Below are 13,894 nucleotides of genomic sequence, written 5' to 3'. Positions count from 1 at the left end.
TTTTGTCTCCGTCTGTCTGGTTGTTTCATGTTCCCACTTGAGGGAGTTTAGCAAAATCTTCAAAGCATTTTTCATCTGAGTTTTGGTTTCTGTCCCACTTCCTCCTTTCTCCCCTATTACGTCTTTGAATGTATAAATTTATATTGCATACTGATTTTTATCCTGGCAGCTATTCATACAAGAATGATGATTGAAGTAAAGGCCTGCAGTCTAGGTTCAAAAGTTGTGCAAGAAACTTCAGTTCCTAGTATCTCACAAAAGGAAACTTAACAAAATAATAAAGAAACAGTTACAATTAATGCTAATATTTGCACTCCTGAAATAGACTGAGAATTGTAATTTCCTGTAATTGTCAGACCAAAGATGTGGACAAGAGCTGAAAAGTGACATTTGGCGCTCTGTTAATGGAGTGTGGTATGCCTCTGGTGGTATCTTTAGTGCCAGGTACCATCATGCTTTCATGATAGAAGCTGTTACTGTTTTTTATTTAATATATGGTATATATGTCAATGGCATTATGCAGATCAAACTTAAAACTGAGGAAGACCCGTGAAGAAAAAGAAATTTGAGTAGGGAAGACTAAGGCAGAAAAACTGTTTCTAGCTACTCAAATTTCTCAGAGACTGAGCATCCTAGAAAAATGATAAAGCTTTTAAATGTTAAAAACCAAAAATACCAAGAGGTGATTTTTTTTTAAAATCTCCTTGGTATGAACAACTGCCTAAAGACAAAATACGCAAGTGGACCCCTCAGGATCAAGAGCAGTTTGTCAGTCTCAAAAGAGAGCTAAGTCAAGCACCGGTTTTAAGCCTACCAGATTTAAAGCGGCCATTCCATTTGTTTGTTAACATACATGAAGGAACGGCATTCGGAGTATTAACTCAGGAATGGGCCGGACAGAAGAAACCGGTGGCATATCTATCAAAGCTGTTGGACCCTGTGAGCAGGGGTTGGCCGAGTTGTTTACAAATCATTGTTGCTGCTGCCTTATTACTTGAGGAAACGAATCGCATTACCTTTAATGGAGAAGTTGTCTTATATGCGCCTCATAACATCAGGGGAGTGTTACAACAAAAAGCAGAAAAATGGCTTACAGATAGCCGATTATTAAAGTATGAGGGAATACTTAAAGAATCCCCTAAACTGTCTTTGAAAACTATTGGAGCAGTTAACCCCGCTGAATTTTTGTACCCAGGAGAAGGTAATGAACTATTGCACAATTGTTTTCAAACAATTGAACAACAGACACGCATTAGGCCAGATTTAGAAGAAGAAGAACTACAATGTGGAGAAGTATTATTTATAGATGGGTCATCACGAATAGTGGAAGGTAAACGATTGTCCGGATATGCCATCGTTAAGTTGGAAAAAGGAGAATTTAAGACAATAGAATCAGGCCCCCTGAGTGCCAGCTGGTCGGCTCAAGCCTGTGAGCTGTATGCATTGTGGAAAGCATTAGTGTCACTGAAGGGAAAGGATGGAACTATATATACAGACTCACGCTATGCGTTCAGAGTAGTACACACTTTTGGAAAAATATGGGAGGAAAGAGGATTTGTTAATTCACAGGGAAAAGAACCGATACACCCGGAATTAATTCGGCGAGTTCTGGGGGCATTGAAAATGCCGAATAAAATAGCAGTTGTACATATAAAGGGACACCAGCGAGGTACAAGTTATCAAGTTAGGGGAAATAATGCAGCTGATACAGAAGCAAAACGAGTGGCAGGCAATTATAGTATGATTTTGACTATGCAACAAGTACCTGTTAGTAAAAATTTGAGTTTTGAGTCTGCAGAAAAGGAAAAACTAGAACAAATGGGAGCTAAGGAACAAGATGGGAAGTACATATTGCCAGATGGGAGAGAAGTCTTGCCGAAGGGCATAGCACTCGAAATATTTTCAAAAATACACAGTAAAACACATTGGGGAACCCAGGCGTTAGTTGATCATTTCAATCAACAGTTTGCCTGTATAGGCGTATATAACATAGCAAAGACAGTCACGGCAGCCTGCGAGACCTGTCAAAAGGTTAATCGAAGCAACATGAGACAAAAACCTCTTGGAGGACGTTCCCCAACATACAGACCTTTCTCACACATACAAGTGGATTTTACTGAACTACCTAGGGTAGGGCGTTACAAATATTTATTAGTAATGGTGGATCATTTAACACATTATGTTGAGGCTTTTCCTACCTCCAGGGCAACTGCTAACCAAGTTACTAAAGTGTTACTTGAACACATTATACCTCGATATGGAGTACCTGAAGTAATCGACTCGGACAGAGGAACACACTTTGTGTCAAAAATTGTTAGAGATCTAACAGAAAGCTTGGGTATTAAGTGGGAATACCATACACCATGGCATCCACAAAGTTCAGGAAAAGTTGAAAGGATGAATGGAGAAATTAAAACTATTTTGACTAAATTAATGATAGAAACCAAATTATCATGGATTAAGTGCCTACCCATGGCACTATTAGTTCTCAGAACCAGACCCCGAGCAGATGTAGGAATATCAGCGTTTGAAATGGTGTATGGAATGTCTTATAGAATTGAAAGTCCACAAACAAATGTTTTAATTCGAGACCGTGTGATTAACGAATATGTTTCACAATTAGCAGAACATCGTAACAAGCTTTGGGAACATGGACTGATTGTGCAACGACCCCCGTTGGACTTAAAAATTCACAAAGTTAAACCTGGGGATTGGACATTGATTAAAGTGTGGAAGGAAGAAACCCTAAAACCCAATTGGGAGGGACCTTATCTTGTTTTGCTTACAACAGAGACAGCTGTCCGAACTGCTGAGCGTGGATGGACTCATGCCAGTCGCATTAAAGGCCCAGTGACGAGACCCCACTGGAAAGTAATCAGTACTCCAGGTGACACCAAGATAACCCTGAAAAGATAACGTAATGATAGAGACTTTATTTGATTCTTTTGCCGCATTACCTTTTGGTATAAAGTGTGTATTGCTGTTTATATTTGCTATAATTATTTCTCTTTTTTTTCTGTTATATATGGAAGCGTACAAAGTGTGTTGAAGGAAATTGCTAAACTTATGCAACCACACAATAGTGAATATAGAAGATATGCTGATGTAACTAATATATGTACTCTAGGTATACGAATTAGGTGTAATAATTTGAACTGCAATTGTTATCCATTTGCTTATTTTAGGTGTAAGGTATGTCAGGATAAATGGTGGACACACTGTGAATATGGATACCCTCCAATAGGAGTCTGCACACAGTGTTGGAAAATCCAAAGAACTCTCACTGAGTGGAAATTAAAACAATTAGAGTCTAAACAAGAAATTATTCGGGAATCCCATGAGTGGTGGGAGATTTTTGCCAAAGGAATAAACCCTCAATATTATTGTTACCACTCCAACGAACCAGTCCCCTTTGTAGCTGAAATTTTGGTTATAAAGTGTAGAAGGGAAGTACTAACCGTATCTTGCTTTGCCCCATTAGTTAAAGCTGCAAAGTGGGAAGCCTATGTAAACAGGCAGAAAGCCCGAAACAGCTATTCTCCTGAAGAATTCCCTTGCTGCCGAGAAGATGGTACACCCCGTGGCTCGAAGCAACCGAGTCGACGGGCGAGGCAGAGGAGGAACAAACTGTGGAGAAAAGAACCAGAACAATGGGACGCAAAAGCAGCAATGGCTGAACTTCCCCAGGACTGGTAAAAATATACTTAAATTGGCAAAATTGACAGACACCCTTTTTCCTGGTATACCGTTAGTTTTGTTATTAATAATAACCCAAGCAAATGGAAACCCTCATGAACCTATGAACTGGACAATAACAAACATAAAATATCCAAATAATCCAATCCAAGCACGAGCTACACCGGGCCCAGTTAGTTTCAATGTGAGTTTGCATGATCTAATTACTGAAGAAGATCGTAAAGATGAGGCGGATATATGTAAATCAATTTATATATGTCCAGCATCAAACCCTGGTAAAGTATACTGTAATTCTCCGGGTCATTATTACTGTGCATATTGGGGGTGCGAAACATGGGCCTCTGAGTGGTCCGCACCTGGAGACCAATATCTAGAAATAAAGTGGTCACCGGAAGGATGCAAGAGACCTAAATTGCACGGAGACCGGTGGGGTCACTGCTTAAGTAAACCGAATCCTTGTATGGGCATCAATATAACTATAAAAAATCCTGCTCAGGACTTTTGGCTGGCAGGGAAATATTGGGGAATTAGATATTGGGAAACAGGTAGAGACAGAGGAGGAATTTTTCGAATAATGAAAAAATCGATGCCCCACGATCCCTTACCAGTAGGACCAAATCTGGTCCTGAATCCACCCACTTTCTCTGAAGAAAAGGTTGCCCCCGCAAGTGTCACACCCACTTCTCCAGACTCCCTTTCGGAAACAACTAATGACATTGTATCCAGGGATCTAGAGTTGTCAGAATCCAAAGACCCCTTATGGAATCTAATGCAAGCCTCTTATCATGCCCTTAATGAAAGCAAACCAAATTTAACTAAGGAATGTTGGTTATGTTATAATGTTAGGCCACCATATTTTGAGGCAATTGGAAAACCAGGTAGGATTCAATGGTCTAATGGTTCAAACCCACGAGAATGCCCATGGGATGACCAGAGGAACCATACGCAGGGAATTACTATTCAATTAGTAACAGGTCAAGGAAAATGTATAGGTACAGTGCCCGAAAAGTATCAGCCTTTGTGCAACCGAACAGTCACTATAAAAAAAGAAAACAAGAAGAAAAATGACAAATGGGCTATCCCGACACCAGGAGCTAAATGGGTTTGTTCAGACATCGGAGTAACGCCTTGCCTATCCCTAAAAGTGTTTAATCAATCTCAGTTTTGCGTACAGGTGATTATTGTTCCTCGTCTGATCTATCACACCTCTGAGGAGGTGTTACGCCATTTTGAAGGAGACCTGAATAGACAAAAACGAGAGCCAATTACCGTGGTAACCTTAGCTACACTGCTGATAGCGGGCGGAGTTGGAGCAGGTACAGGCATAGCCTCCCTAGTAAAAGGTCAGGAATTACAAAGTTTGCAGACAGCTGTAGATGAGGATTTAGCAAAAATAGAACAATCTATCCAAAATTTAGCCACTTCAGTAAAGTCTTTATCAGAAGTAGTACTGCAAAATAGAAGAGGATCAGATCTATTGTTCTTAAAGGAGGGAGGGTTATGTGTAGCTCTCAATGAAGAATGTTGTTCTTTTGCTGACCATACGGGAGTAGTCCAAGACACCATGTCTGAACTCCGGAAAAGGTTAGATCAACGTAAGAAAGATCGTGAGGCGGGCAGGTCATGGTATGAAAACTGGTTTAATGTTTCACCTTGGCTAACCACTTTGTTACCTGCTTTAGCAGGACCGCTTATTATGTTGATTTTGGGACTTATATTTGGGCCTTGTATATTACGCTATATTTTACACTTTATTAGAGAACGGTTTGACATAGCTAAACTGCTTATTTTAACTACGAGGTCTGGGGCAAAATATAAGAGTGTATCTATTAATGAGGATGAAGATTGTTGTGAATGCGTTATGCCACATAAAAACTATGCCTATTGTAATTGTGAGGTATTACCTTGTGAGTGTTATGATAAATGTTGGGATTGTGGAAAAAGGTTTACTTGCAGTGCCGAGAATGAACGAAGCGTCTAATAAACAATAATAGGATAAAAAGAAAAAGGGGGGATTGTAAGAAACTATGGATAAGGGTATTGTTTATTAAGATTTATGTTAAGCCCAATGTAAAGGTTAGGCAACAAAGGATATGAAATCGCTTACTCAAACAGTCACCAGACACAGCTTGTGCAAAATAAGATAACCGCAATCGCTTACACAAACTAAACCAAGTACTGCTTATGCAAACATAGCAGATGTTGACTAAAGATAACTGTAAGATGTTCCAGGAACTGGCAGAAATAAGACAAACAACTCCATATACGGACATATGAGTAAAAGGTCAACTATGGGACAAAGGAGGAAGACTTCTTACTTCAGCCTCAACAACCACCAGGAGACAGAAGTTGACCCCTAGCAACAGCTGAAGCATGCGCAGAGTACCTCCACTACTTCATGAACACGGAAGTAAAGATGTATAAAAAGGGCTGTTTGAACTGCTCAGTACGGCAGTTGGCGGAGCGCAGACTCCCCTGTCGTCCAGCGCTGTTTTTGCTCATATTCTACTTGCTATAATTAATAAAATTTTAATTGGATTATGATCCGTTGTGGTCTCAATTTATAACACTGGGGAATGGATTACTAGTTATACTGTCCTATCTATGGAAATGTTGTGGAACAAGAAATGCTATCTCATACTACTGCATGCTTCTTTCATATTGTTGGCTGTAATGAATACAGCAGAAATCTCTGCACAGTAACAAAATCACTTCCTCCTGGACGCAATACGATCAAGTTTAGGTGAGCCTGCACTCTGTTTTTAGAACTGGTTGCTTAGGTGAGCTAATCTTTACAAACACTGATGGCTACGAAAGCTGTTACAGTATAAACACACGCTGTTTGCCAATAAAAAGTTTGTATTTTTGCAGAATGCACTTTGCCTTTCGTTCTGTATGCTGTGAGTTTGGCTCTCTGAGCCTTCTATGCAGTCTGTAGTCAAGTTTTTTCTGTTGAGATAAATATCTGGCCAGATTCTGGCAGTCTGGAGTCAAGAGTTACACATGCACATATACTGTTCCATAATCCAAACTATTTTGGTTTGGGTTTGATCACTGATACTTGATCACTGTTTTGATTACATCACAATTTTCTGTGGCTTTTATCTTACCATGGAATCATCAGAAAATAGAATCCTCTAATCCAGCCTCACATTCTAAGGTCATCTCTGATGTGGTGTCAAACGTACAAGTACTTAGTACTGGAAATGTATCAGCCTCCCTGGGCAATCCATACTGGAGCTTCATGGCACTTGCATTGAGAATTTTTTTCCTAGTCTCCAGTATAAATATTTGTTGCTGGAAATTACAGCCTCTACTCCATATGGACAGCAAGAGAAATGCATTTCATACTGTTTGCCATGAGCCTGCAGGAGTTTATTTGCTTCTCCTCTGCAGCAGACCCTACTGCTTGGGAAGACTGCTGTTGCCTTCCTTTTCACCTTGCTGTTTTTGCACTTCTGATCCTTCTACCTCTTTGAATCTGTCTTATGAGTCAACTCTTTCTCTGAATGGCTATTCCCAAACTAGGCATTCAACTGCAAATGAAGCCTTTACTAGCGCTGTGTGAAATATAAATGTGATGCAGTATGTGCTGTAAGGCTACCAACCTCCTCAGGGATCTCAGTGCAGCTTTCCCTTTTTTTTTTGCAACTAATGACTTCGTTGAACAGCCTTCAACTCTGATCCATCACCAGATGTTTTCCTTTAGATTTATGAAGCCAATTGTTTTCTCATCCTGTTACTATTTAACTGATTATTCCCGAGTACATTACCTTTCACTTCTCTCTATTAACGTGCATTCAATCTTTTTAATTATTTCTGTTGTTGGGATAATTTTGAATTCCAGTCCTGTTCTCCAGCATACTTCTATCTACTTCCAACTTCAAGTACTTGTCTCTGAATGTAATAAGCAGATATTCTATGCCACTTTAATTATTTATAGCAGTATAAAATATTTATAAAACGAAAAAAGGGTAAAATTTCACACCTATTTTTTAGCTTGCTCTTCATTAAGAGTATGTGTTCCTCTGAAACTCCAAAACTGTTACTAATGATAAGAGAATGCAGCTTTCATTATTTCTCTCATTTAAGGAAAAAAAAAAAGGCATTTCAAATTTTACTTGTATTATCCAGCAAAATTAAGTTGGTTTGGTTTTTTTTTAAGGATCAAATAGGACTAAATTTGGGTAATATTGACAAAACACCTATTTCAGTCGTGAGTCAAGAGTATGCAAAACTTAGCAGAAAGGACATGGCAAATGAAGGTAATGGGGTAAAACTTAAATGCGAAGTTTAGATTGGATATAAGGAGGAAGTTCTTTACTGGTGGTGAGGCACTGGAACGGGTTGCCCAAGGAAGCTGTGAATGCTCCATCCCTGGCAATGTTCAAGGCCGGGCTGGACAGAGCCTTGGGTGACATGGTTTAGAATGAGGTGTCCCTGCCCATGGCCAGGGAGGTTGGAACTAGATGATCTTAAGGTCATCTTAAGGTCCAACCCTAACTGTTCTACGATTCTATGAATATATCTACAGTTGTTTAGGACCCCTTTTTTAATCTTGATAGAAAATTGTGAATGAAAAATAGAAGTGGCAAAATCCTATTTGTTTTTTGTTCTTTGTAAGACATTGTTTTCAACTGCATATACAATAAATTTCCCAAGTTGTATACAGTGAAATCTTTTAAGTCTGTGAACAGATTAAAAATAATAGATGTAAAACATATGTGAAATTATTCACATTGTCAGTTAGTCCATCACTTTGAGATGAACAAACCTAAACAACAGTGACAGAGGAATTACATTTTATTCTTCTGTGCTTCTTTGAGAAAATGTGTATTGAAACATGGTAATATGTAATTTAAAAAAAAGAAAGCAGTATTTTTTATATTAATAGGACTTTTAAATTCTTAAAAGTCATATCTATTGAGTTATATTTTAAGAGTGCACTGCACAAGCATATGGAGAAATTACAGGTATATAAACCAGGTGGGGGTTTTTTTGTTTAAAATGGGTTCTCTCCAAAATATTTTGTTAAATAAATAAAACATATAGAATCATAGAATAGTTAGGGTTGGAAAGGATCTTAAGATCATCTAGTTCCAACCCCCCTGCCATGGATTACAGTTTTATACATATACAGGAGGGGAAGGATGAAAGAAGGAACATGTCTTGCTTTGCATTTCAGTCTCTAGGCCAAATGCCCTCATGGTAAGATTTGTGTTCATCTGAGGTACTTGCTGCTTTTCAAGAAGAAAAACATTTAGAAATTCAAAGTCTATAATACATTAAATATGGCTTCATGGACAAAATTATTCCTGCTCCAACAGGTATCTTCTTTTTCCTCTTTGTATACTTATTTTACATGTTCTAATAGGATATAGTTACATTTTAATAATTGTGTAATATGTTCTTTGCATTTTGCATAACTGTAAAAATACAGCTGTACCTCACTTTATCCTTTCTCATTCCCAGTAAGTCTTCTGCAAATGAAAATAAATCAAACACTTGAAAGACCATTGCATGTATGTAGCTCAACACTAAAGTAATCCCTATATCCCTCTGAAATTCTAGGAAAAAAAGTCTTTCTTACACATTGTATGTACATTGCTGTTGGATTTGGTGCAGGACACTGAAAAATCCCTGCAGGAAATATTAGAAATGCCTGGTTAATAGCTGCTAGTGGGTACATGATGCTTGGCTTAGATGGAAGATGAGAGCACAAAGCAACCTTGCTTTATTTATCTTTCTGTGGCTTGTGATTTTCACTGCACTTACACTTCACAATAATGAAATGCAAAATGCTGAAACAGGTACTAATAAGAAATGCTTTCAGAAGATTAACTCTGAACAAAGAGAAGACCCCTGCTACCGTTCCAGTCATAAATAACTGGAAGAGAACTACTTGTGAGAGAAGAACTTAGTTGAACAACTGCATTTATAAAGTTTTGTTTACCCCAGGAAACCTTCTACACCATGAATGTCAGAAGAAATTGTAGAAGGTCATGTATCTCCACTTTGTGAACCAGTTGGCCTCATTGACAGTGGATGCTCTGCATAAGTAAGACTTCATCCTGCTCTGTGGCAGACGTACCTAATGTTGACTGATTTGTAAAGGCCGCTTTCTACATGAAGAGTCCAAAATGTACGTTTCACGATGAAGATGACGTAACTTTTTTTCCACCTTTTCTCTCTTAGATCTAAACCAAAATACTAAATATTCCCATAAATGTTTAATGTTTTCACATAGGTGTAGCCTGCCCATTGATTTTTTTATTTTTTTTTTGGAGTGGGTTGTTTCTCCAGCATGAGCACAGAATGAATCACATACAGAGCTTCCCTTAAAGGACAGACTCAATGAATCAAGTACCAAAACTCATACATATCCAGGGTAGTCAGGTTTGGAAATGAAGTTCTGAGCATTTCTTAGCAAAACTTGGTTAAGACTGTATGCTAACAAATACCATTTTTCATTCCATTAAGTCAAAATATCCTCTCTGGCATATTCTTGCCTCTTTAAACACACTTATTTATAGAACGGCTATACAGACTCCCCTTTCACCTCGTTAACAGACAGCAGCATACATGATGCCACATTTCCTTCCTATTCGATGTATCAGGAAATAACACAACACCTCTGCTGTATTTACACATGCTGGGGCAGCCCTACTCTCACACTTGAGTCTCAGTCACCACTCAGCCACATGGCACATCGCACGCTTGAGATCTGCTCAATGGTCCTTCTGGGAGAAAAACTTGTGTGCTTGGAGGTTACTCCTGGAAACAATAAAAAACACAGCCTCAAACACAATCATGTTGCAACTGCTCCAGCAAGTCGCTATGTTGTACTGGTTGTATGTTCCTGGGTGTTGCTGAAATAGTAGCAACAGCATGAACACATCATGTCTCCAGTCCTCCGAAGTTTTACACAACAGTACTCATATAACCGACTTTATACATGGAGACATCACAGTACATACATGTGTACACACTAAAAATGAGGATACATATTTGCAGAATTAGAGCCTTTACCAAATGCAGTGCTATTTTTTAAGTTCTTCAAACCAGTATTTCCACATTTCATTGTTACTCAAAAATCCTTTTTTTTTCTTTTTTTCTTTTTTTTTTCTGTTCAAAACTGTGATAGTTTTAAAATCATAAATACTTACTCTGGATATGTCAAACCTGTCCTAGTTGAAACAGCACTTTTTTCCACTCACTACATTAAACAAGTGATCACCAGTTTTGCAGGATTCAGTTTGCCTTTCAGTTTTAAGTGCAATTATTTCATCATGTCTGCATAATCCATTGTTAGGCACATGTGTACTGATGTATTGAATTGTTTGAGGAAATCAAGTCTCTTATTGCCTTGTTCCAGGAAATTGGGTTTCTGATTGCCTTATAATATAAACTCAGCATGTTGTACAAGAAAGTACATAACACTTTAAAAAAGGTTTTTCTATGATCTCATTACTGTACCCACTGTGTTATGTGGTAATGGAAAATTCATCAATTACAGGCTGTTCAGTTACATCTTGCGTAATGCAGGGTCACCCTATGGAGCTTATATATATTGCAGACATATATATATTACAGCTTATATAATTGCAGACAAAAGGCCTATTCTCTTCCATATAAGCACAAACCCAAATTAATTTTGAGCCATACTTGGCAGAATTTCAAACTCTGCTGTCCATGTTTGTTAAGAAGAATGAGATTAATGAATAAAAATATTTTATCAGAGCGCTGACTTATATCCTAAATACATTGACTCATTACAGCACCCATTCTCTGGCCCATTTTGCACATGGAAATATCCTTTTTGTGAAGTCTTGCATCCTATCCTTCTAGTCCTGGTTTCAGCCTGTGTCTGGTGCTGTTAGATCTTACTTGGTCCCACTAGGTCAATGTGCCTTAAGTTTTTCCACAGATTCCAGTGGTTGATCTACTGGCCCCAGCATACTTGATTTTGTGAAGAAAGAACAGTAAGAAATCATTAGACAGATAGTCTGAAAATAATTTCATTACAGTGTATTGTGTAACTGTTTGGTTACATTCTCTCTGCCTTGTACTTATTTCTTGGGGGAATTTCTCATCTATCGCATTGTCTGAAGTCAACCCTTGCTCTGATCAGTCACATCTACATTGCTGTTTGGCTCTGACCTGGTCAGGAGGGAATGCAGGAGAAAGGACTGTCACTGGCAGTAAGATGGGACTGACCCAGGCCTTTACTTGTCTGTAGTATTTTAACTGCATTCCACCAACAGCTGGAAGTGCTCAGCTTTCCTAAAACCTATGCTGAAAGCATACTACATGAGCTACTCAAAAATAAATGTAAGCAGCTTTACTGAGCACAGGAAGAGGCTAATCAGTGAATTTTGCTACTGATTTAAAAGAGAATTAGACTGATTCTCCAGCTGATTTTTAGACGCTTGGTTTTAAATGTTTTTGAAATGCAGGACTACTATTATTGCATGTAAAACTCGCACATCAGACACCCTCACCTACTCACAAGAACTATTTATTGAAAATTAGTCCTCTGATAACCTGTACCCTCACACAATTCATGCAAAAGCAGAGCCAGCAACAGGAGAGAACTACCAAGTGCTTTTAGAAAACTATTAGGATAAAGGAAGATTTTGTGTAAGTTTCCTTTTAAGCTTTGCATACATGAATATCCCATACTGCTGCTGTATCATAGAATCATAGAATAGTTTGGGTTGGAAAGGACATTAAGACTGTCTAGTTCCAAAACTGCTGCCATGGGCAAGGACACCACCATTATACCATGGCACCCAAGACTCCATCCAGCCTGGCCTTGAACACCGCCAGGGATGGAGCACTCACAACTTCCTCAGGCAACCCATTCCAGTGCCTCACCACCCTCACAGTAAAGAGTTTCTTCCTTTTATCCAATCTAAACTTCTTCTGTTTAAGTTTGAACCCGTTCCCCTCACTACAATCCCTAAAGAAGAGTCCCCCTTCAGCATTCTTGTAAGTGCCCTTCAGATACTGGAAGGCTGCTATGAGGTCTCCATGCAGCCTTCTCTTCTCCAGGCTGAACAGCCTCAACTTTCTCAGCCAATCTTCATACTGGAAGTGCTCCAGTCCCCCGATCATCCTCGTGGCCCTCCTCTGGACTTGTTCCAACAGTCCCATGTCCTTTTTATGTTGAGGACACTAGAACTGTACACAATACTCCAAGTCCGGTCTCACGAGAGCAGAGGGGCAGCATCACCTCCTTTGACCTGCTGGTCACATTCCTTTTGATGCAGCCCAGGATACGGTTGGCTTTCTGGGCTGTGAGCGTACACTGCTCCCTCATGTTCATTTTTTCATCGACCAACACCCCCAAGTCCTTCTCCGCAGGGCTGCTCTGAATCTCTTCTCTGCCCAACCTGCAGCTGTGCCTGGGATTGCTCCGACCCAGGTGTAGGACCTTGTACTTGGTATGATTAAACTTCATGTGGTTGTCATCAGCCCACCTCACAAGTGTGTCAAGGTCCCTCTGGATGGCATTCCTTCCCTCCAGCTATCAACCAAACCACACAGCTTGGTGTCATTGGCAAACTTGCTGAGGGCACACTCAATACCACTGTCCATGTCACTGACAAAGATGTTGACCAAGACCGGTCCCAACACTTATCCCTGAGGGACACCACTCGTTACTGGTCTCCAGCCGGACATTGAGCCATTGACCACAACTCTTTGTGTGCAGCCATCCAGCCAGTTCTTTATCCACTGAGTGGTCCACCTATCAAATTGATGTCTCTCCAATTTAGAGACGGGGGATACTGTTGTGGGTGTCTGTTACAGACCACCAGATCAGGGTGAGGAAGTTGACGAGGCCTTCTACAGGCAGCTGAGAGCGGCCTCACAGTCACAGGCCGTGGTCGTCGTGGGGGATTTTAACTTCCCTGATGTTTGCTGGAAGGACCACTCGGCAACCCAGCCGCAGTCCAGGAGGTTCCTCCAGTGTATGGATGATAACTTCCTCCTGCAAATGGTGGATGAGCCGACCAGGAGAGGAGCGCTGCTGGATCTCATCCTCACTAACAAGGAGGATCTGGTTGAAGCAGTAAGGGTTGAGGGCTGCCTTGGTTGCAGCGACCACGAGATGGTGGAATTCAGGATCTTGTGTGGTAGGACTAGTAGAATAGCAAGTAGAATTGCAACCCTGGACTTTAGCAGGGCAAACTTT

This window comes from Pezoporus occidentalis, unplaced genomic scaffold (genome assembly GCF_034315485.1).
Source record: "Pezoporus occidentalis ecotype Australia unplaced genomic scaffold, CSIRO_AGI_Poc_V1 ctg170, whole genome shotgun sequence".
NCBI classification, from domain to species: domain Eukaryota; kingdom Metazoa; phylum Chordata; class Aves; order Psittaciformes; family Psittacidae; genus Pezoporus; species Pezoporus occidentalis.
The sequence above is the reverse complement of the archived record's forward strand: the minus strand, read 5'-3'. Positions refer to the sequence as shown.